Source organism: Dermacentor silvarum, chromosome 1 (genome assembly GCF_013339745.2).
Source record: "Dermacentor silvarum isolate Dsil-2018 chromosome 1, BIME_Dsil_1.4, whole genome shotgun sequence".
In the NCBI taxonomy this organism is placed as follows: domain Eukaryota; kingdom Metazoa; phylum Arthropoda; class Arachnida; order Ixodida; family Ixodidae; genus Dermacentor; species Dermacentor silvarum.
The window spans coordinates 250,734,234-250,757,810 of record NC_051154.1 but is presented as its reverse complement, the minus strand read 5'-3'; the positions used below and the strand labels follow the sequence as shown (position 1 = coordinate 250,757,810).

General features: G+C 47.2%; 2 non-coding genes across 2 annotated transcripts; one reads left to right on the top strand and one right to left on the bottom strand.

The window, feature by feature from the left end:
* Positions 1-722: 722 nt before the first annotated feature.
* Trnak-uuu (transfer RNA lysine (anticodon UUU)) lies at positions 723-795 on the top strand. The gene has a single exon. It is a non-coding gene; the product is annotated as a tRNA-Lys (tRNA).
* A 5,455-nt stretch (positions 796-6,250) lies between these two features.
* On the bottom strand, positions 6,251-6,323 carry Trnak-uuu (transfer RNA lysine (anticodon UUU)). The gene has a single exon. It is a non-coding gene; the product is annotated as a tRNA-Lys (tRNA).
* Between the last annotated feature and the right edge of the window lie 17,254 nt (positions 6,324-23,577).

The following is a 23,577-nucleotide window of genomic DNA, read 5'->3' as shown; positions in this document are numbered from 1 at the left end:
CGAAAAAAGAGTTTCGCCCGCAGACACACGACAGGGAGCGATCTCTTTTTCAGAAGCGGTCTTTTCTGGAAGAGGAGTTCGCCGATCTCCTTTACGGCCGAAAAGGAGTAGCCTCGAAACCAGTGGGCACCAGCAATTATCATATATTAAAGAAAATAATCGAATGCGTAATTTTCTGTCGCCTAGGCTCATCATAAAATAATTTTATGTCTCGCAGAAGGTGTAGTAAACCCAGTAATGCTCATTTTCTTCTGTAGTCTCGTAAGCAGGTCGAACGGGCTGGGGATGTCACGTGATGACGCTCTTTAAACTACTACAGTAAATCTTTATATTAACGTTTCTTATGTTAAATTTATTTGAAAAAAGTGTAAACAATAAGTTTTCAATTTATATTTCGAGATACATAGTTTTTTTTTTTTTTTGCCGATATTGTTTTGAACGCTAGCGCCACGCTTTCGGTAGCGTGTTCGGAAGGAAACACTAAAAGGAGATCGTCGGCGCCGTGTGTCTGCTGTGCAACACCTCTTCATTCAAAAGTCTTTCAACTTGGTAAAAGACCGCTTGCGTAAAAGAGTTTTTGCGTGCTTGTGTGACAGAGGTATAAGAAAGCGTACAACACGTCTGATAAAACGGCTGCCGAAATTACGTGCACACACATTCATTCTTCGACAATTGTTTCGTGTATTTGATGACTAGTTCAATAAGGAAGCGCATCGTAAGTCGCCCGGGTAGCTCAGTCGGTAGAGCGTTAGGCTTTTAACCTAACGGTCCAGGGTTCGAGCCCCTGCTCGGGCGCGTTTTTTTTTTTTTTTGCCTAATGTTTCTTTTTCTTCTTTTGTGAGCGCGAATTGCTAGAGGTACTAAACAAAACGAATTTTCTCCACAGAGCGCAGACGGCACAGATATATTGCCGCGAACCATGCCTTCTGGATTGTTTCGTTATGTGTTTTGTTCCCAGCGTCTGGCCGCGTCGGGATGTCTTTGTGTTCGAAGCGAGGTGCGTGTTTTCCTCCCTTTCTTTTGTATGCGCCTAGGGTGTCTGGTTTGGTAGTAGGAATGTTTCGCCCTGTCGTCACTGGCACGCAGCAGGGCGAGGCGCTGACTTGTTTCTCGGCGAACAATGGCGGCGTCTCGGACACTGGAACGCAGCGGAGAGTGGGAGAGGGACGCGTCCGCTCGTGACGCCGGTCAGAAGAATGAACGCGCCGATCGCCTGTGCACGTCGCTCTGTTGACTGCGTCTTCGCCGCTTGTATTTTCTTTGAGTTTCTGTGGAGCACAAGTTCGCTCCAATAAACCTTGTGTATTGAAGGAACCCCGCATCGTCCTTGGGTCCATGACATCTGGTGGAAGTGCGGGGTACATAAACCCTAAACCGCCAGGAAGTCGCCAGGCGAGCCCAACTCGTGCCATCCGCCGACAGCAAGGTCTTCAGCCGGAGTTTGGACTGCTTCCGGAGAAAGTGAAGCAAGACGACGTCGTGGCCACCACTATGAACGACGCTGCCACCATTATACCAACGCTACTAATCCTCCCGTAGTTCTTCAGCAACCCAGGAAGCGCGAACATTTCATGGGTCACCCTCGGAGGATCCCGAAGACTGGTTGAAGCAAGTCGGACGAGTGAGGCTCTTTAATCGCTGGGACGACGAGGAGACACGACAGACGGCAGCGGGAAACGGGGTTTGTGTTTGAGTTTCCGCGTAACAGAATTATGTTTTCTCGTATATTCAAATTGCATTCCGACGCTATCACGTGTTGCGGCTCGTGGTGGCGTTTGGGCAAGGAATCCACCAAGCCCATCGATGAATACATCCAGTAGTAGGAAATAGAAAAATGGTTTAATTTACATGATGTACACTGGCTCCGGGCACGGAAGCCCACTCCATCAGGAGCATATTCAACGTCTCAGTTCGTATCAGGTCACGTCAACCCCCCGCACTGCACCACTGGTCTCCGCTTTTAATCCCTTGGTCTTCCCTAGGAGACTCGACTGGGGAATCTGCTGACCTTGGTGCGGCCAATCAGAGGGGTTGTATTGTTCACCCAACACCGCCTCTACTGTTGCCTCCTCGCCCTTGCATTTGCTGCCACTGCGTGGTCATCTAGAAAACCGAGATCGATGTTGTTCCCACGGTAGTAATTCCTCGAAGTTGGCCTGTCGCCTCAATCCGTGGCATCTTCGTGAGGATCAGCTTGTCAGGGTCGGCGTCGGGCGCTGTCGCCGTCTGGGCGACTCTGATTAAAGGGGCTGCCTCGTGGTAAACGTCCAAGGTATATTCTGGACCAGGTTGAGACGTAACACACGCCTGTAGGTTGTGTGTAAGTCTTACTTTACGAATTTTCTCACGCATTTTACTTCAATTCACTTAGTTCAGTAACTCATACATGCGCAACGCGGAGGGCCTGCATGCCTGGTTCGGAATTCATGGTTGGGGCTGGTTTTTCTGACGGGCAATGCCGCCGACATCTGATTTTCCGCGACACGGGGCACCGCGTTAAGGCTGTTAAAACGCTGAGAGTGCGGCGGCGCTGCCGCGTTATCCTGAAGCTCCGGCTGTTTCGGCAGCGCCCAATGGCTGAGGCGAGATTCACGGGTTGCGTAGCTGTCGTCTGCTCGACGCACCATCGTTGTTGCGTTGTTTGCATCGTTACCGTCGCTCTTTCTCCATTTTATTAAGGCGAAATCCTTATATGTCTCATGGTGAGGTCTTCGTTTCAAGGCCGTTTCAAAACAGCATCGTCGACACGAAATGGTCCTCTTAGGATAAGAGGCGATAATGCACACAAAACAGCGATTAAGGGTGGCAGGATGGTTAAACAAGTGAACTGAAGTGATAATGGGTATACAGAAAGGGCGAATGAGGTGCATTACGAGTGAATTGATGGTGAATTAAAGGGGTTTAGTTGGGTGATACGAGTCAAACAAAAGGTAATGATGAGATAGAGTGAGCTAAGATAATAAAGAGTGAATGAGAGTGAATTAAGAGTCAATGAAGGTGAATCGAGTGGTGATAGGGTGAATCAAGTGTGAATTAAGAGTGAATCAAGGAGTTATGGAGTCGGGGAGTGACTTGCAAAAATATGTGAAATTTGAGGGTCCAAGTGAGTGTAACTGCGAAAAAAAAGTGCCGAGTCACGGTTCGAGTTTGGAGAATCATTGAGTTAGCGGCGCTCGGGCTTTCGCCTTCAAGCCGTCTTAGTTGTAGCATCAGGGACCATCAGTAATTTTTGACTTCAGGTCGGTGGGGAATAAGATCACTGTTTCCGCCACCGAGTATCATCAAAAATTGGGAGACGCTTAAGCTTCGCCTTTCATAGTAGAACGCGATAGCATTCGAATATCGCTGACTGCTTCTCATGCTTCCCGGCCGCTGGAGCTTATTAAGCCGTAATGGTCACCGAGAAACGCAGGCGGCGACCCTAACCTTTGACTTAGGTGTCTTATAGTGACACTCGCACCTCGGCGTTGGTGTTCTGTGCTTTGGTTGAGGTAATCAGTGATTTCTAATTATTTCTAATTATTCCAGACACTTCAGTAACTCAACTTGTAACTAAACTTATGCTCTGATATCATATATAGAATGAAACCCTTAAATATTGTACTGTCTATTTTTTTTCTCATTTGTTTTGAATATCGCCCCCAGTCGTTTCAGGAGATAAGCCGGAACTGCTGCGCAAGAAACAAGAGTGTTATTCGATGCTCGTGCCACTAAAAAAAGAACCAGAAAGCTCGCCTTGGTGCACAGCTTTTGCCGATAGCGTTTCCCAGTAAACATTACGGCTGCATAAGCTGTAGTGGCCGGGAAGCGTGAGAGGCAGTCAGGGATGTTTGAATGCTATCGCGTGGTACTCCCAAAGGCGAAGCTTAAGCGTCTCCCATTTTTTCACTCGCGCTCAACGCCGTTGGCGCCGTGCTCACTGCGTAATGGGGCTCTTAAAGCTATCGCTTTAAAGCTATATGCAGGAGAGTGAAACGCCCGTCAAATCTCCGCAGCGGTATGGTCTCAGACGTGACAAGCGTCCGACCGGCGCGCGGGGCTGCTCGTTCGGGTGAAGGGGACGGTGGCGCCACCACCTTTTTAATTGACCCTTTTCGCGGAGCAGTTTGTTTTAGAGAAACGAGATGGCGCTCACGGCGGCGCGCCATACCTCTCCTCAGCGGCCGCGCACGAATACGAAACCATTACCGATTCTACCTTGCTTCTGTGCGAGCAGCTGTCGGAAATGCAACTGAGTTTTCGCTAACACACTGCTAGATTGAATCTAACATGCTAGATTGAATAATGTGGATTGAAGACGTGTGCAGCAGTTGGCTGCAAAAATAGTGACTGGCATGTTAAGGAAGAGAATGAATCTGTGTGGCGAAGTTCGCGGACCGCTGCTGCAACTGTCCGAACGTGTTACCGGCACTTCATGATGTACGGCTTTCCTCGAGGATACAGAAATTTGCTCATCCGCCAGCCTTGCATCGCTAACCTTCAAAGAAAGGGCTTCATCCCCAGAACGTCGGCAACAGTGAGTACCACTCGTTAAACAACGACAGAGGGAGTAGCGCCACTTCCTGTCATAGTAAGTTTCGCGCACGTTATCTATACACATCTGTCCAAATGGCAGGAAAACTTACGCCCACTCTATCGCCGACGTATCAAGAATAAGTGAATGGACCCACACTTGAATGTATGCGCACTGTATACACACACAATAAATGACGGACTACACCTATGGCGCACCAATGGTTGAAGCTGAATGTTTCGTGACGGTCCACAATAGTAAGCAAGTTACTAGCTGTAATATATATTTGCTACAAGGTATTAAAATGTACAAAACACCTACGTTTCAAGCCTTGTGCGCAGCAAGAACAAATCTATCGGATTCGGAACTGAGCACACCCGCGAGCGATTAGGCAGAAAATAATCAGATAGTGGCCGCACCGAGGAACTTCACTGAGTAAGAAACTGACAAGACACTGCTTCAAAATATTTTCCGAATAAAGAACAAAGAGCAAAACACACTAATCCTGACTGAATTCATAATCGCAAAGCTTGGAATGCATATTTAGCCCCGCTTTTAGAAGAAGCACCATATAATGCCTGCGCCGTTTGGACATAGCTCAATCAGCTCCGAAAGCGCTTTTGCATGTTCTCTGAAGCTGTGATCAAAGCTTCGTGTCGTCCACCTAGTCACCGTCTACGATATCTCCGAAAACAGAGGTTTTCTAAGCCGCGCCGGCGTCATACACTTCCATTGTAAACAAGGAGGCAACGGAGGCAGTTGAGGCAAGCAATGGACGCGTCACCAGGTGATCAAGTATGGCAGCGCCCACGGGATCACCGCGAAAAGGGTCAATACGCGCGCTGGACCGACTCCTCCAATCTAGGATATGAGGAGTGCCCGGCTGCCCGCGCGGCTGAATTTTGAAAGTCATCTGCGGCGAGTGCAGAGTCCTGCCTCCCTCTGTTTTAGCGGCTAAGATCGCTTTGATGCTAGCGCCGGCAGGAAGCTCAATTCGCCTTTGTTTATAAGTTTACAAAACTACTATCCTTACTTTGTATAGCTGTCCGCTAATTTGTTATCGCAATCGATGCTTCGCCTTTCGGGTGAAACTGCGGCTTTTTTGTCTTCGTAGAAAAACCTACACAATCTTCTTGTCAGTCAGATTAGCAGTATTCTGCACCGGAAAACATCGGTGAGTGGTCCTGCATGATGAAAAACTGGTTACGGTGGCTTTTTTACTTGCGCGAGTGAACAATGTGGTAGTTTCAGGTGGACTGTGCGATGAAGAAACGCGGCATCGGCTTTCCTTCGGAAATGCGCCCCGTAATTGCTGCGTGATAAAGTGTACGGCGACAAATAGCGACGGTTTGGGCTCATCTGTGCGTAGGGAAATGGACCAGATTGTTGTGTGCGTGTGCGTGTGTGTGTGTGTGTGTGTGCGTTTGTATGCTTGTGTGTGTGTGAGTTTGTGTGTGGTGTAATGCGTGATTATCAATGCCTCAAGTTTGCGAAAATGTGGACGCGCCTGCCGTGTAATAGGGAGAGTCTCAGTGACCAGGCATTCACAGAACTTCCGGGGCAGTCATTTTTGTACAGTTGGGAATGAATGCGACGCGATGATCCGGGAGCGCGTATATCTGAGTGTCATCTTTGCTGTGTGGAGAAAATTCCTTTTGCTTAGTACATGTAGCAACTCGCATTCATAAAAAAGAAAAAAAAAACATAAGGCAAAAACAAAAAAAAAAGAAAAAAACGCGCCCGAGCAGGGGCTCGAACCCTGGACCGTTAGGTTAAAAGCCTAACGCTCTACCGACTGAGCTACCCGGACGTCTGTGCAAATCTTTATTCTTCAAGTAAATAAAAATACGAAACAATCATCGAAGAATGAATGTGTACAAATAATTTCGGCAGCCGTTTTATGAGATGTACGCTTTCTTAATTTATTAGCTTGTTCCATCCAGCAAGCGAAATCCCACTTCTCTCATTAGGAACTGGGCTACCACAGCTAAGTCCTTCGACATAAAGGGAGCCGCCAGTTTGGGAGCCGAACGCGGAATGTAGCGGGACATTGGGTTAATTGGCTCCCATTCTTCTTGTACTGCGATAACTACTACTGAGAAAGCACTAAGAAATGAAAGGACCCACGCGACTGGAACGAGGAAGCGCACCTCCTGCAGCCAGATTGTGAACATAACCTATCGGCTTAAGGGTATGGCTGTAAGTGAGCTCCTACCATTTTTTTTATCATTCCCAGAACAGTGTACGCCTCACCATAGGTGCACAATGAAAGCTCGGGCGCTACTAGCATGTTTTATTGCGACAGCAATTTTATGGACATTTGAGGGGCATTTCTGCAGTCGCCGTTATCGTCGCAGTGAGGCTCCATATAGACCTTTTCACAAACCGACGTTTGAGCAGCGCCATTGGCCGACACGGGCGACGTCTAGCGTCAGAACATGTCATGCCGCCATTTTGGACTGTGCGCCTTGCGAGAGCAGGACGGCCGCACTTCGGTTGTGTGATCTTCGCCGCGCATTATTTCGATTGTTTTCTTCCGCTTCGCTTGTCTTGTGCCGCTTGACTTGTTACATGTTTCACGCGTTCGTGTGAGCGCTCAGTGTAGTGTGCCATGGCAACAGCAAGCCCAGCCAGTGGATGTGGTGTTTCGTCGTCGGTAGCAGCGGCAGCCGCGTCTGCTTCGTCGAGACCTGGCGTGCTAATCAGCGGTATATTTCATTGTTATTGCTGGGCACATGTGACCGTATCGTCGATTGAATCTAATTACCATTAAGTTTCGCGGTTGAGGGTTGCCTCATTCAGCGAAAGCAGGCGCGTACGTAGCTGTCGGGCAATGCTTAGAACCAGGCGCCGGCGGCTCGACGACGCGTGTCAGTGGTTGGTAGATATGCGGGGGTTATTCCATATGCTCCCGACGCAACTGAACAGCTCAATCATGGAAAATTTGTTGGATCTGGTGCGGGTGTAGGGTGCTTATAACCAAATGTCAGAGCAGAAGCGTGGCGATCGAGCAGCGCGGTACCTGCAGTGAACCAACGCGCGACAGTGATCACAGATGCCAGCGCAACTGATACAGCCCAGGTGCTAGATTTTTATTTTTAGTATTTATTTCTTTATACATACTGTCAATCCCAATAGGGTATATAACAGGACTTGTTATAAAGATATATTTGTTTACCTATTTTTTACGTTTGTTTCCCTGGAATGGCTTTTCTTTCGAATGTCTGAATTTAGAACAAGCTTCGCTCACGATGTACTTTAACGTAGATCGTGCGCGAAGTTTGTATTGAAAATATCGCGTACGGCAAGAATTGTTCGTGTGCGCTATCTCTAATGCGAAATAAGCCAATAATATTGCAGCGTTAGGGCCATCTCTGCTCTTTCTCTTGTTTCCCTTACATCGTCTCACTGTGCTATGTTCATAGTAATGTCGAGTCTTAACAATTGCCGAATAAATACATATGCATATGACTAAACCACTAGTGACCGTGAGTGAAAAGCGCTTAGTGGTCAGCGAAGCGGTCACCGCACGCACGTAAGTATTTCACTTGATCGACTGTTGGAATAATTAATTTTTTTCGTTACTGTTATTCTTGCAAGCATGATGCTATTGTCCGCGTACCCATGCGAATACCGTTTTTTACGTTGTTACTTGCGCGGGCTCATTTAGCGTGTTTCTACGCCACGCAAAGTTAGCCCATTACGGTTCCCGAACTGGCGCTAGGCCACGTCGATGAGGTTGACACGTTCGTTTTTGCATTCTCTTGCTGCCAAAGCACATAGACAACGCTCAAAGATGGGTGAACTCGATGCAGCACCACACTGCTGAAGTTAATTACCTTTATGGTCAGGGCCGCGCACGGTGCGTGTGAACGCAGGGACCATGTTTTGGTGGACACAGGGTATGCATACATCTTCCATAGGACACGATTTTTCCAGATCGTTGCGAAGTGTATTTACCGACTAGTTCTCTCACAGAGTGCTCCAATTTGTCTTATACCGGTGTCACACGGCCACTTTTGATAGCGATCGAGACTCGGAATGTTCGACCGTGATTGGCTCCCTTCCGCAGATTGAGCAAAGAAGCCAATCGCGACCAAGAAATTCGGCCCATATCGGGCTCGGTCACGATCAAAAGTGCGTCGTGTGACCCCCATATTAGGCACTGGAATGAAGTCGTGTTTGAAAGAATAACAAATGTAGCATCTGCCACTACATACGAAAAAATATTGCATCGAAGAGCTGACAATTCTCGCAACCTATTGGGAAATGTACCGAAAAGAGTTTGCCAAATCCTCAGGTGATGCAGGAAACCGGCGAAGCGTGAACATACCACATCGCGGCAGTGGTCTCGCGGAGTGCTGTGTTGTGGACACACTTAGTCCCCAAAATCGTTATTTTCCGCTGGTTGTTTGTACACCCATAAACTGAACAGTGCTGGCCTGTAGATATATATGCCATTATTTACGATTGTAAGGCATTCGTGACAAAAATAAACGGAAAAAACGAAGGAAAGCTACCGCTCCGCAATGCAAGAGCAAGGCAAGCTCACAGTCCAGACCGAACAGGCAACACTGACACATACTCTCCACGCCAGACCGTCGGAAGCGCCCTCGTGAAAACGTCTATACAATCCACGGGCGATAAAATCGTCGCCGCACGCCGTAGGCTGTATGTGCGAGTGAAATCATGCGACGGTGAGCCGGCAATCGCGGCTCGTGCACACAAGGGCGGGAAGCCGGAAGGAAGCGCGAAGTCTTTCAGTCACGCACAACGCTACGGAGGGAGGGTAGGGAGGTGGACGTAGGGTGCCTCGATGCCAGCGCCGCCGTTCAGGGTGCAGACAACCCCGCTAGCCGCCGCCATATTGAATCACACGAGCTCGGACTCAGCTACGCTTGCATTCATAAATAGTGTTACTCGCGTCGCACTTCCAAGTGCTTTGCCTTGATGAGGATATTTTTATCGGTATCGCATCTGCACATCTTTATAACCAATAGCCGTTAACTCGTCGAAGACGTAATCGAAGACGCCGGGAACATGCCCCAAATTGCCTAATTCAATCACATTTATTATGCCATGTGTATGTTTGAAATACGCACTATATTTTTTTTGCGCTTCGATGCTTGGTATATAAGGTTTGCGACCCCCTGTGTGTGGAAGTTTTTCTTTTTCGCTGTTGCATTTTGGTTTACACGTCACGCCTCCTTTACCGTAGCCAGCCACGCGCGCACGGCGGTTAGTTTCCTTTGCGTTGCGCGTGCTCTTCGCGTTCGTTGCAATTATTTGACAATATCTACGCGCAATTTTGCTTTTATTGCCCACAAAACTGTGTGCTGACAGGATTAAGCTGGTGTAAAAGTAACTGCGATGTGAAAATAAAGTTTAGTTAGTGCTGTAGAAAAAAAATGTAACGTAACTTGTCCGTGTCAATCTTGCGTAGTACACACAAGAAACCAAACGATGCAGAAAATACATTTACTTAGTAATGTCTAGTACAGTCAGTCATGAAAGAGATATGTACATGAAAAATTATATGTACTGTGTGGTGCCTGAAGGTTATGTTGAAAGACGAGATAAAAAAAAATCGCAAGGTAGGCTCGACACACACAATTCGGGATAGTGAGAGTTTTTTAATTTATTCATTACAAGGGGGGGGGGGGAGGTTCAAGTGAGTACATCAACCTTATTACACACAATATAAATCGAAAACAAGAATACAAACACGAAAACGCAACCGCGGGTAATATTAATCAAGATATCCAGCCAGAATACATCCACTACCATCGAATACGTCGCATCAGCCAAACACGTCGATGGCGAGTACAGAACATTTTATAAATAACCATTGGAACACTGATAACTACATTGAAAAAATAAACAACACTGCATACATATCGCGTACAAAAACCGTAAGTGAAACTAAGACAGTCAAATACAGATTAGCAATGTTTTTCACTTCGAAAATATAGTCCATGATGTGGGGCTGTTGACTTTAACAGACGGCGCCCATCCTGTCGATTTCCCTCGTACTGGTCCTCTTCAAAGTGTTTCTAAGTACAAGTAAAACAACAAAAGTGATTATTGATATGAAAAGTTGCCTTGTAAATACAGAGAACCCATTACAGTGCTTAAAAATAAATTTTCGCAGAAGTAATGCTGTATTACCTCGCTTCACACGTTTCGAAGAAATGCAGAGGCTACAACAGACACCATGCCAGAAAGCGCCGAAACCTTTTGGTCCCATGATGCCCCTTAACTCTACTACACCTGGGCATACCGTGCACAGGTATTTAAAGGCCGTCACAGTACCCAGTACGATCGGGAATGAGCACGAATGAGCATCGGCTTACGAGCACCACGCTACAAATATATTCGTCTAAAAAATCAGCTATATAACGTAACAACCTGATATCCGCAAGATATATGCTGAGAAATCAGAGAAAATCACGATGCTTCGCTTGCCACGTACACAACAGCCGCTTTCCCCAGAAGAAGCACTGCGTTATTTAGTCCCAAATAATAAGTTCAATAAGTTTTAAGTATTCTGCTGCTGTTGCTTCCCGTCTTGTGGCGGTGTCTCTCGAAAAAGTTAAGGTTGTACGCTTATGATCGCAACCGAGGCTGTCTGTTTCTTGTTCATTTATCGTCATGTGGTCTAGTCGTTAGTAAACCGGTTCTGAGACTAAAGCATAGTAGATACATTACTGCCGATTACCGCATTGCAACGTAACGTGTCCATGACATTTATTTTCCCTGTTTACTACTACAAGGCTCTGTTCCTCGATCTCTTGATCACATGTTGCTTGAGTTCCCAGCTTACAGAGACGAGCGACGTCGATATAAAAGGAAACATGTAAACGCTCGACCAAGGCCTTTACATTGACACGGATACTGGGTCCCTGGACATCCCCATCAAAACAGCGCAAAGCCTTCGACCAAAGTCAGTTGGTTTGCTGTATAAACTAGGACTTATGGACGTCGTCTCATCAATACTGTGATTTTATTCTCTTTTGCATTAACCGTCGAGTTTTACCAAGAATATGTACCTTAATCGCATCGGACACTTACTCTACTGCCAATAACATCGCAAGACCTATATGTTCTTTTTTCCACTTTTCTCTTCTGCCAACCATCTTCTGGGGTTCTTTCTTCTCCTTCGTCCCATTCCATGCAGAGAAGCATGTAGGCGGAAATTAACACGCTGGCTAAACACACTGCTTTTTCAATAACGAGGTTTTTCTCTCTCTCTTTTGTAATGAGTACATCCGTCTAGCTATTCGATGTGCGTATTCATAACTCCTATTGTCACCTGACCTGATTTTGTGAACTCACTTATGCTGGGTTTTCACGTCACTTGGGCCAAATTTTAAAAATATATGCAACTGCTACGTAGCTGGACAGAATCAAGGTAATGTTGTTTTCCGTCGCTTGGAGATACTCAGATTATTTTTTACACTCCGGCTAATTAGGTAATTAGTCGAATAACTAAACAACTTCTCAATTATTATAATTAGATTAAATGTGTCGATCACGACAAAATTGTACAGCAACATGAGAAACTCCCTATACCGCTTTCTGTTGCTCGATACGTGCTACATAAAAGTGTTTTTCCGAGCGTGAAAGATGCCCGCGAATACACGCAAAGTGCCTCGATCGGCCAGTCGCGCTACAATATTGCGTGTATTCGCGGGCTTCTTTCCCGTTCGGAAAACACTTTTACGTAGCACGTATTGAGCAACAGAAAGCTGTATCGGGGGTTTTTCGTGTTTCTCTACAGTTTTCAAATTGACAATTTTAATCTTACTATTATAATTGAGAAGTTGAATAATTATTTGATAATTATCTTATTAGGCGCAATGCAAAAAAAAAATATTCTGAATATCTCCAAGCGACGACAAACAACATTACCGTGGTTCTGTCCAGCTACGTACCATTTGGATATCTTTAATGTTTGGCCTAAGTAAAGTGAAACACCCTGTAGAATATCTGCTGAGCTCGGTGGTTCTGCGGTTTTAGTCGGAGACTAAGACGCACTCTGCTTCTCCGCGGAGCAGCGTAGGCGCACCATCAGTGCATGTGCATCTATGATGTTAGGCCTTCCTGTAGAATCGGCTCTTGTTCCCCGGTGTGATCCTTGGTACACCAGAGAGGCATATCATCTGCATAGATTGCATGACGTAGGTTGGGGATCTGGTGGGGTTTGAAGGGAAGTTTTTTTCATGGCCATAAGAAAGCATCGGTGAGAGGATCGCACCCTGGGGAATTCCTCTGTGTACGAGAAGTGATTGGAATAGCTGGCCGTTAGGTCCCAGGATACGAATAGTCCTGTCCTTGAGGAAGCTGTTCATATAATCCAGAATTCGGGGATATCCGGGGTTTGTTTCGGCCAGGCTTTGCAGAATGGCGTTGTGCTGGACATTGTCGAATGCTTTCTTTATGTATACCTCCACGATCGTTCGCAGCTGCATTACTGCACTAGATGTCTTATAGACTTGTTCACGTATCAAGAGGGCCACATCTTCCGAACGCCGATAAGAGTACGCGTTAACTGGTTGGTGTTTTCCAGACGCCATTCCAATCGTGCTAAGACCATCTTTTCTCTTAATTTGCCCACACAGTACGACACAGAGATGGGACGCATGTTTTCAGGTCTGTAAGAGGCTTTCCGGACTTTGGCAGCATGCTTATGCACGCCTCCTTCCACTCAGGAGGTATTTGCCTGTCTCCAATGCTTTACTGGTTATATTTAAGAGTTATTCTTGCTGGTTACCTGGCAGATTGCGTATGATATTATGTGTAATTTTATCAGGTCCTGGGGTATTAACCCGCCACAGAAGCATCAGGACAGTATTTTAATTCTGTCAGAGTAAATGACGAATTTATACCTGTGTCTCGCGCATCTGCTTCAAATGTGATGTCTATGGGTTGTGGGTCGAAGGCTGGGTAGTATTCATTTCGGATAGAGCCAATGAAGCCCTCTGTCGCACAACCTGCTTTTAACTGGTAGCGTTGTAAAGAGTGTTTTGGCTTTTGTTTCCCCATCAGTGCTCGAATGAGGTTGCTGCTCACTGCAGATGAGCTAGCTACACCTGCAGTGAGCAGCAAACGGTGGCAGCAACCTGTTCATTTTACTGGCACAGTCAGACATGATTCGATTAGCCACCATGACGACCAGCAAGGCATTGCCGTCAGGGCGGCGTATGGGTACCAGGACCTTGACGCCAAGTAGCACCGAGGTGGCTGTGCCGCAGCGTGCACATTTGCTGGAAGAGAAATGTTGACTATCCGAGAGAGCGATACAGCGGTTTCTCGTTGAGAGGCAGGAACGAACCGTCTAAAACGAAGCTGAGGTGCCGACGACCAAGACGGGAGTTCCAGACACGGCTGGCAGGTGGTCAGCGATGCGTCACCGTTACCAGATCGCAGCCCAGCATCAGAGTGAACGTATACCGACGGACTTTGGTACACCCAGCTGAAGGATCATGACTGCCCCTATCGGAAGGCAACGTAAGCTGGCTTGCAAGCACCGAGAGTAACCACTTGTTCGGGCATATGGCCAGCTGTGCTACGGCAACGTGAGCCACGTGCTGTGACCGGCGACAACCCCCGCCTTGTCGGGGCGATGGAGTCGGAGAATCGCTTCGTAAGTACATTCTCACTTGTATTCATTGCGTGACATTTCGGGCGCAATGGCCGGAGACATGCGGCGTGGTGTGGACGAGACAACCTGGAAGCGTCGTAGCCGCCGTTGTCGAAAAGCGAGCGGCTGAGAGCCGATAGAGAAGATTTCGTCACCAGATAGAGCTGGAACTAGATAACGTAAATACGTAAATCATAGCTCGACGAAGCAGCGCGATGAAGCGGCGTCGCGAATAGGGAACGCGCAGGACAGCGATGCCGCTGAAGGACTGCGCTCAGAACCTGCGCTCGCCGAGGAATTAGCCCGGCGGGTAGAACAAACCATGTTCAAGTCCCAGGTTTTTAGAAACCAGAAGCTGGCAGCCGAGCCTGGAACGCAGTGTAATCGCGCGAATTGATACCAGCATTTCTTATAGATAAACGCGCCATTGCTAAAGATGTAGTGACGGTATGCGCTAAAAGGTTTCTGCCAGTCAAGCTTAGTTCCACGAGCGCTCATCCACAAATCAGGTCATCGGATACGGAAGAAGGCGAACCGGAAATCAAAGACGCAAGGCCTTCTGATGACCTGGTCGCTAAGCCCCACAGTGAAGTCCAATGTCTATCTGGAGGCTCAATACCAGGAATCTGGGACATCGCCGAACATCGCCTCTAGCGGCCGCCTCTGAAAACATGCGCATTTTCTATGGGAGAGCGTCGTTTTTCCCAAATAACTAATCATAGAAGCCATCTTTCAAAATATTACCGTGGAAATAGGCTCTAGGAGCTTAGCCCGACATCTCATGCAAGCGGTACCATTAATTACGACAGAAAACCCGTTCCAAATTGCGGGCGAAGTTCGAAGTATGGGAGTCTATGGAAAAGGCCAAATTTTGGAGGCTTTTTTGGCCAGTAAAAAGCAATTTGCGATGAGCCTATTGCATCGATCGACGTATTATTGGGGATTTATCAACTTCAATGACTCGGCTTTCAGCTAGTTGCAGCAACAACTCTTGAAATGGCAAAAAAGTCGTTCCAAAATCGCAGTTTTCATAACAAGGTCGCAGAATTTATTGTGGTACGTATATAAACCTAGTTTTTGCCGCCGGCAGCACTACAACCGATAGCCGAGCGTTCTGCGCGACCACCGATTAGGATCGCTGATACCACGATTGGCAGTTCGCAGGTTCGAAGCCAGCGGCGCCGCTATTTTTTTTATCACTTTGTCGCTGCTTAGTTTGGCCGTTTCCCGCCAGATGGCATATTCCGAAACGCAGGTCATTTAGTTGTGGTTCTTGTTTCGTTTCTTTCTACTGTACCAACGTCTTCCTAAAAAAATAGCTGGCTGGTTTCGTGAACATGCGAACGTGCTTCCAAACTTCTTTTGCACTTTAGGTTAATGTATTTTAGACAATAAACCCAACTTTGTGTTTTCAAAGTTGATTTCTTTCTTAAGGCAAACATTTATGAAGACATTACTAAGAAATATTTTTGCCTATTCAGCTATGTCATGGAAAGGCGTGTTTGTGCGACTTTTGTTCAGCCTGAAACGTACCGCAAAAATAAATAGCTTCCCGTGAGTGCAATTAAAAGACGCAGAAGTAGAAAACTTGGCTGCAGCCCCAGACGTAGTATTCTTACAAAGGAATACAGAAGCTATTTGACTGAGTATATTTGCATTATATCAAAGCATAATTTTTGCGTACCGGATCTTCGGTGCAAATGAAGGCTGTCCGAATTATTTCACAAGCTTTTTTGCTTAGTACAAACCAATACCTCGAAACATAAACATTCTATCCTCAATATGCAGCGCACGTGTCTTATCATTTGAACCATTCCCATATACATTCACGAAATTCCCGAAATACTAAAGGTCTTCATATCCTTTTACCACGACGTACGCAGAGGAGTATTGGAAATAATACGAAAAGACACCGGGGCGTGTTAATGTAGTTTGTCGTGTAAAAATAGAGAACTATTCCAATCACAGACCACACCCTTTTTGAGTTATGCCCACAAAGCATTGCAAGAAGACATTTTTTTCGGCTAGAATCAACAAAGTTACTATGGCATTCTGCTGTTCTGTTCTTAACTAACTCTATTGCTGAATCAGATCGCAGCACCATGATATAATTACTGGTACAATTCTTCAGTTTTCTGTAAGAATTTTCTCCTACGCTAAATTTAACGTGTTTCGACAATTGAAGAAACATAAGAAAGGACCGTGAGGCTTGCAGAAATGTTCCCTTATTAGAATCGTTTATCACCCATATCGGTACGGTGGTATTGTCATGATCACTCCAGCGTCCACGGACACCATTTATCACTTTACTGCCTGTAAAAAAATTAAAAAATGTCGTTCCTTGTGCGTGAGTAGCACAATCGCAGCTGATCCTTTCATATGCGCCCACTAAGCTACACCTTCCCTTTTCTGCCATGGTGCCACAAGAGATGTCAATTTCACCCTTGAATTTCTCTCTTTCAGTTTGCTAGAAAGTATAGGGACGTACACAAGACGAACAGGCGACGTTTGGAAGTAGTCCTGAGATTTTAGTAAAATTTCATAGGCAATGTTATTATCCTTTATTTGTTTACATATTTATTACACCTGATTGGTGATAATAATGACGTGCTACATAATAGTTCAGTTCTTCTACTTAATAAGTCATGTCTGAGTCTGCTGTCCTGAAAATTAACCAGGTGTAAGCACTGCATGACGTTGACTGGAAGGCCATTCATTAAAAAAAATTGTGTGCAGAATAAAGAAAATGCAGGTGTTCAATCGCACAGTCACCGCCAAAAGTTTACGCGGCCGAGGTTCTGCGAATAAGTTCATTTTCAACGCAGCTACCCCGCAGCCAGTAAAACTATGCAAAACTTTTGTTTGTTTACTCTAGACCAGTATACGCTGTAAATCCGAATACTACGATGCGTGACTAAGGCGCAGAAATATAAATATTTTTTCACCTTCCGGGGTACGAAAGCTTGTGACGCTGACTATACGTTCTGAAGGCGAGATTGCTTTTTAGCTTATTCGTGATGACAAGCGACGAGCTCTTGGTGATGGGATATTGGAGCGTAGAATTGCAGAACTTGTGCAAGCTCAGGCGACTTCACGACGCAAACCTAGCGATAGAAGCTCAGAAGGAGGAATAAACATTTATTGTAGAGCCAGCACTTTATGATGGCTGGGCCTAAGCCTCCCATGAGCGGACGTCGAGGGCTTGCCTCGCCGCCGCCTCACGGGCGTGCTGGGTCGCCCAGGTTTGGTCGTCGAGGGCGGAGTTCCGCAGAGCCTCACGCAACCTCGACGAGGGGGTCGTGGTGTTAATGTATGTGTACAGTGCTGGGCACTCCCACAGCACATGCGGAAGCATAGCCGGGTGAGTGCCACAGCACCGGCAGTTGGGTGTACTGTAGACTTCAGGGAATATAAGGTGAAGGCGGGCGAGTGAAGGGTACGTATTTGTTTGTAGCAGACGCAGGGTGGTAGCCTGCGCCCAGCTGAATTTGGGGTGAGGTGGGGGGAAAGATCGGCACGGCATGCGTTTAGTTTATTAACACTGATGATAGATGAATAGTCAGAGTAAATGAATGTTACTGTCTAATTCTGGACAGACTCGATCGAGTGTAATGCATACGTTCTAGATCACTGTAGGTTCCATACTAATTCCATACTACGCATTCCTATTCGAATTTTGGCCTGTCTTAAGCCTACCGAGTCTTAAGTAATCAAAATAGGTAGGAAATTGCTTCTTGGAATGTAGCCGAGGCCATGGTAGATGTGATTAGTAATGCGCTATATGTGAGTAGGCTGACTGGGATTATTACATGAAGTGCGCCAACGTACCTACGTAAAGCCATGGTGGAAATTATGGAGCCCTTTATTGTAAATATATTGAAGTCATCTGAGAGTGTCTCTGGTAAAAAGTTATAAGTTTATTAATATGAGAACTGATTAGCCTTCTGTTAAGCTGTTAGGAAAAATACCATGTACGAAGTGCTATTGTGGTTAAAATTACAACGTTATCAGCACTTCCGAAAGAAAGTGACTGTACAAGTCCATTTTTCTCGGGCGTTCATGTCACCTAGGTACCACCGCCTGACCCAAGACCTTTATGTTCTAAAATCTGCCCCGATGACGTAAGTTACGTTGCGGAAAAAAATAAGTACCCTTTCTAAAGAATGAACCATAACAGCTTCCCGACAAAGCGCAGTACGTTGCCGCAAGTCGTCATTTGTGATAACGATAAGAGCGACAGCCCGTCGTTAAAAATGACTTGTCACTCCCCGGTTTTTCTTTTTTGCTCAAGGATGCAACTAACCCGTACAAGGGTAATCCCTCCCTTCGCATCATGCTTGCGACCTTTCTGGTTCTGGACAAGCGCGTTGTTTGTGTATATTTAGGCGCTTGGCATCGAAAGGCTTAAACCTTTAAACAGCGAAAGGCTGTCACAGTAGCTTCGGTAGCTGCACGGAAAGCGCGGACAATCAGTCCACTTTCAGCGCACGCGCTCTCAACCAAGACATATTTGCGAGAAAGGGGCTCCTATATTACCCATAGCGAGAAATGTATCCACAAGTTACACCTCATTATCCCGATGTGTTTATGAGCCGCACTCTGGGCCTGTATTCCGTGTTATGACAAAAACATAGTTTGTGCAGTGTCAGTAGCCTAAACATAAAACAGGAAATTGAAGTCATCACATCAACTATCATATATCATAAATTGAAAGAAATAAAACTGAAACTGTACTTCACAATACTCGCACTGCAAACTTTTATGCATGTGATTCATTTCAATTTCCTATCTGTTCCAGGGTAGAAATATGCTGTTCAGTTGGTAAACACAGATTATTTTGCAAAATCTGCTAAGAATTTTTGGCTCCAACATATGTTCCTATTGGTCATGCACATTTCTATCTATCAAATATATGGTCGAAACATCACAAAGTCGAATTGTGAATCAGTTAAACTGGCTTCTCCACATAGGGGAAATGCCGTAGGAATTTGAGAATGTCATAATACACAATCATTTGGTTGCATGAACTTCCTGACTATAGGCATGTAATGAAAAGCTCAAATGTATTACACGCATTTGTCTTTTCACAGCAATTTCATTCACTGCGTTTATAAAGCAATGTACGTTTTTTTTTATTTTAGCGCGTGAGTCCAAAAACACATAGCAACTTACTTACCAAAGCGATATAAGTTCCAAAGCTTGTTAATTAGGTTGTCATTTGAGCAAATAAAACGAGAGACTTTCATGCACAGACAAAATAAGCGGCTAAGAGGAACAACTGACTAGTTATTTCAGAAGAATAACTGAGTCTAGCTACGTAGTGTTGAACTATGTAGCTTTAAACAATGCGCATATTTTATACATCGCCGGATAGGGGTCATTGGAGATCGCTGGGCGAGGCCTTCGTCCTGCCATGGACATAAATATAGTATGATGATGATGATGAAACATTGCCGGAGGTGACCACCTCTCATCCAAGAAATATTTTTTACAGTTTAATAATTTATTTATTTGCGCCGTCAGCACTCGAAGGCATTACGGAAGGAAGTGGGTTGAGCAGGCTAAACAAATAATGCAATGATTAAAAAGTAAGTTTCTAATCATATAATTTTAGCTGGTGGTACGTGGAAAAAAGTTCAGTGCGCACGACGAAGGCAGCTTTACAATTATACCATATTACCTGACCTTACAAAGAACTTAAAAGGAACATAGTAAGTAATTAACAAATTCAGATTACACAACGTACGGTAGTTGATGTTGCATGAAACTTGCGTTTATTTGTACTCTTTATGATTTTTTGGGGGAGGCGATACCATTCAAGGGATGTGTGAGGCCAGAAAGAGCTGAAGGAAGTTAATGTGACTAAATCTGATACGTATTTTGTACAGCTGATCAATACGATGCCATATATATGGTGACGGAGATACAGTCGTACGCGGATATATTGTTACGGGGAGAATATAAATAGAATGGATATATTTACAGGGTAAGGCGCACAACGCTGCAGCAATCGTTCAGGGGAGCGCGTGCACACCAGAAAAACCACCCGTCGTCGTCGTCATCGTCCAAGCACCGACCACAGGATCGCCGCTCGTGACATTACCCGCCGGCGGCAGAAGCGCCGTCCCGGTGCAATTAGGGCCCGGGCTGAGAGTGGTACGGTTTTAGACGCGAGACATGGACTATGTCACTCGCGATTGTTGCAGAGGCCGACGTAGGATTTAGCGGAGCGATTTCATAGGTCACATTAGTGACTTTGCGTACGACGCGGTAAGGGCCAGCATAACGGGAGAGAAGTTTTTCACATAGGCCAACGCGACGTGACGGGAACCACAGCAAGACGAGCGATCCTGGAGGGAAGTTCACCTCCCGGTGTCGGCGGTCATAGAGACATTTTTGTTTGACCTGTGAAGCCGACAAGCGATCGCGGGCAACCTGACGGGCGATGTCAGCACGGGCAAGAGCATCACGAGCATAGGCAGAGGATGTGTCTGCGTGAGCATGAAGTATGGTGTCCATAGGTAATGGTGGGTCGTAGCCAAACAGTAGATAAAAAGGTGAATAGCCAGCTGTGTCGTGACGAGAAGAGTTGTAGGCGAAGGTCACAAAAGGCAAGTTAATGTCCCAGTCTCGGTGGTCCTCAGACACGTACATAGCAAGCATATCTGTGAGAGTACGGTTGAGGCGTTCAGTAAGGCCGTTTGTCTGTGGATGGTACGCAGTGGTGAACTTGTGATTGGTCTTGCAAGAACGAAGAATGTCGTCGACCACTTTAGACAGGAAGCAGCGGCCGCGGTCCGTGATTAACTGACGAGGAGCACCGTGGCGCAGGATGACGTCGTGAAGAAGGAAATTGGCTACATCAGTAGCACAGCTGGTGGGAAGTGCTCGTGTAACAGCGTACCGCGTTGCGTAGTCAGTAGCGACTGCAACCCATCTATTGCCAGTGGTTGACATGGGAAAAGGCCCTAGAAGATCGAGTCCCACCCGGAAAAATGGTTCATCAGGGATGTCGAGGGGCTGAAGGCTGCCAGCAGGCAGTAGGGCAGGAGTCTTGCGTCGCTGGCAGTGGTCACAAGCCGCAACGTACTGTCGCACAGAACGGTAGAGACCAGGCCAAAAGAAGCGCCTACGGATGCGATCATACGTGCGTGACACGCCTAGGTGTCCGGCCGTCGGTGCATCGTGAAGCTGGCGCAAAACAGTAGAGCGAAGATGCGCGGGGACAACAAGCAAGAGCTCAGCGCCGTCAGGCCGGGCGTTGTAGCGGTGTAAGGTGTCATTGTGGAGCGCAAACATCCGTAGGGAAGGGTCAGGGTGTGGCGAGTTGAGACCGTCTATAATAGGCCGCAAAGATGAGTCGCGGCGCTGTTCGTCAGCTATGTGGGCGAAGTCTGTAATGGCCAGAACAAAGGTGTCAGATTCATCTTCCAGTGTATCAGGGGGATCGACCGGGTATCGTGACAAGCAGTCAGCGTCTTGGTGAAGCCGTCCAGATTTGTAGAAAACAGGAAATGAGTACTCTTGCAAGCGGAGTGCCCAACGGCCAAGGCGACCAGTGGGATCCTTGAGCGAGGAGAGCCAGCAAAGCGCATGGTGGTCTGTAATAACTGAAAAGTGCCTGCCATACAGGTACGGACGGAATTTTGCGATGGCCCAGACGAGTGCTAAGCACTCGCGTTCTGTGATAGAGTAATTTTGCTCCGATGGCGACAGAAGGCGGCTTGCATAGGCGACCACGCGGTGGTCCGTGCTGGCTGACGGGTCGAAATGTGCTAGAACAGGTGAGTTCGTTAGGATGGCAACGAGCGATGAAAAGGCGTCCGCTTGGTCACGACCCCAAGTGAAAACGACGTCCTTCTTGAGTAGGCCAGTTAGAGGGCGGGCCACTTCCGCGAAGTTCTGGACAAAACGACGGAAGTATGAACACAGGCCAAGAAAACTGCGGACATCCTTGGCCGACCGTGGAGTAGGGAACTGACTAACCGCGCGGACTTTGTCAGGGTCTGGCTGCACGCCTGCAGCGTCAACAAGGTGGCCGAGAACGCAGATTTGACGGTGCCCAAAGCGACATTTCGACGAGTTAAGCTGAAGACGAGCGCGGCGAAAAACATCAAGGACGGTGGACAGGCGAGTGAGATGGCTCTCAAACGTAGTCGAAAAAACGATAACATCGTCCAGGTAGCAAAGGCATATGGACCACTTGATGCCTCGAAGAAGAGAGTCCATCATGCGCTCGAAAGTAGCAGGGGCGTTACATAGGCCAAAAGGCATCACTTTAAATTGATAGAGGCCATCAGGAGTCACGAAGGCGGTCTTCTCGCGGTCTTGGTCGTCCACAGCGATTTGCCAGTATCCTGAGCGCAGGTCGATGGAAGAGAAATATCTGGCGCCATGCAAGCAGTCCAGCGCGTCATCAATACGCGGGAGAGGATACACATCCTTCTTGGTAATCTGGTTAAGGTGGCGGTAGTCTACACAGAATCTCCAGCTATTGTCCTTCTTTTTCACGAGTACGACGGGAGAGGCCCAAGGACTGCATGGGGGTTCAATTATGCCTTTGCCCAGCATTTTCTCCACTTCCTGTTGGATGACAGCACGCTCCGGAGCTGACACACGGTAAGGCCGTCGGTGAATAGGACTCGCATCGCCGGTATGAATGCGGTGGGTGACGACGGAAGTCTGGCCCAAAGGACGGTCGCCAAAGTCAAAGATATCCTGGTAGGAAACCAGCACGCGGCGAAGGGCAGCGGACTGTGCCGGAGCGAGGTCCTCCTGATATCATGCGGGCGAAGTGGTCGCAGGACGAACCTGACTGCGACGACGGCGGTGAAAAATCCGGTGGAGGTTCTGTGGTCAAGGCAGAAACCGTGTGGCCGGCCAATGGGGTCAGATGAACGAGTGATATGCCGCGAGGAAGAACTTGCGTCGAGTAGCCAAAATTGAGGATGGGAAAGGCGGTGCCGTTGTTTCTAACTGTCACCACCGTATAGGGTAGCGCGACGTTGCGTGTCATGGCGACCTCAGGAATAGGGCAGGCAACGTAGTCGCCGTCGGGTAGGGGCGGAAAGGCTGACAGCTGGACGTATATTGCGGCTTGCGGAGGCAGTCGAAGAAATTCGACGGAGCGTAGCCGGGGTGGGCCGGCATCAACGTTGTCGGGGCACGAAGGAAGTTCTAGCCGGAGAAGGCCCGCGGAGCAGTCGATAAGGGCAGCGTGAGTGGACAGAAAGTCGATTCCCAAGATGAGGTCATGGGGGCACTGTTCTAGAACAGCAAAAAGAACAGATGTGTGGCGACCAGAAATAGTGATGCGTGCAGTGCACATTCCAAGTACGGCAGGTGTACTCCCGTCGGCTACTCGGACGGTAGGTGAAGTCGCGGGCGTCAGGACTTTCTGAGGCGGCGCCGGAGGCTCGAG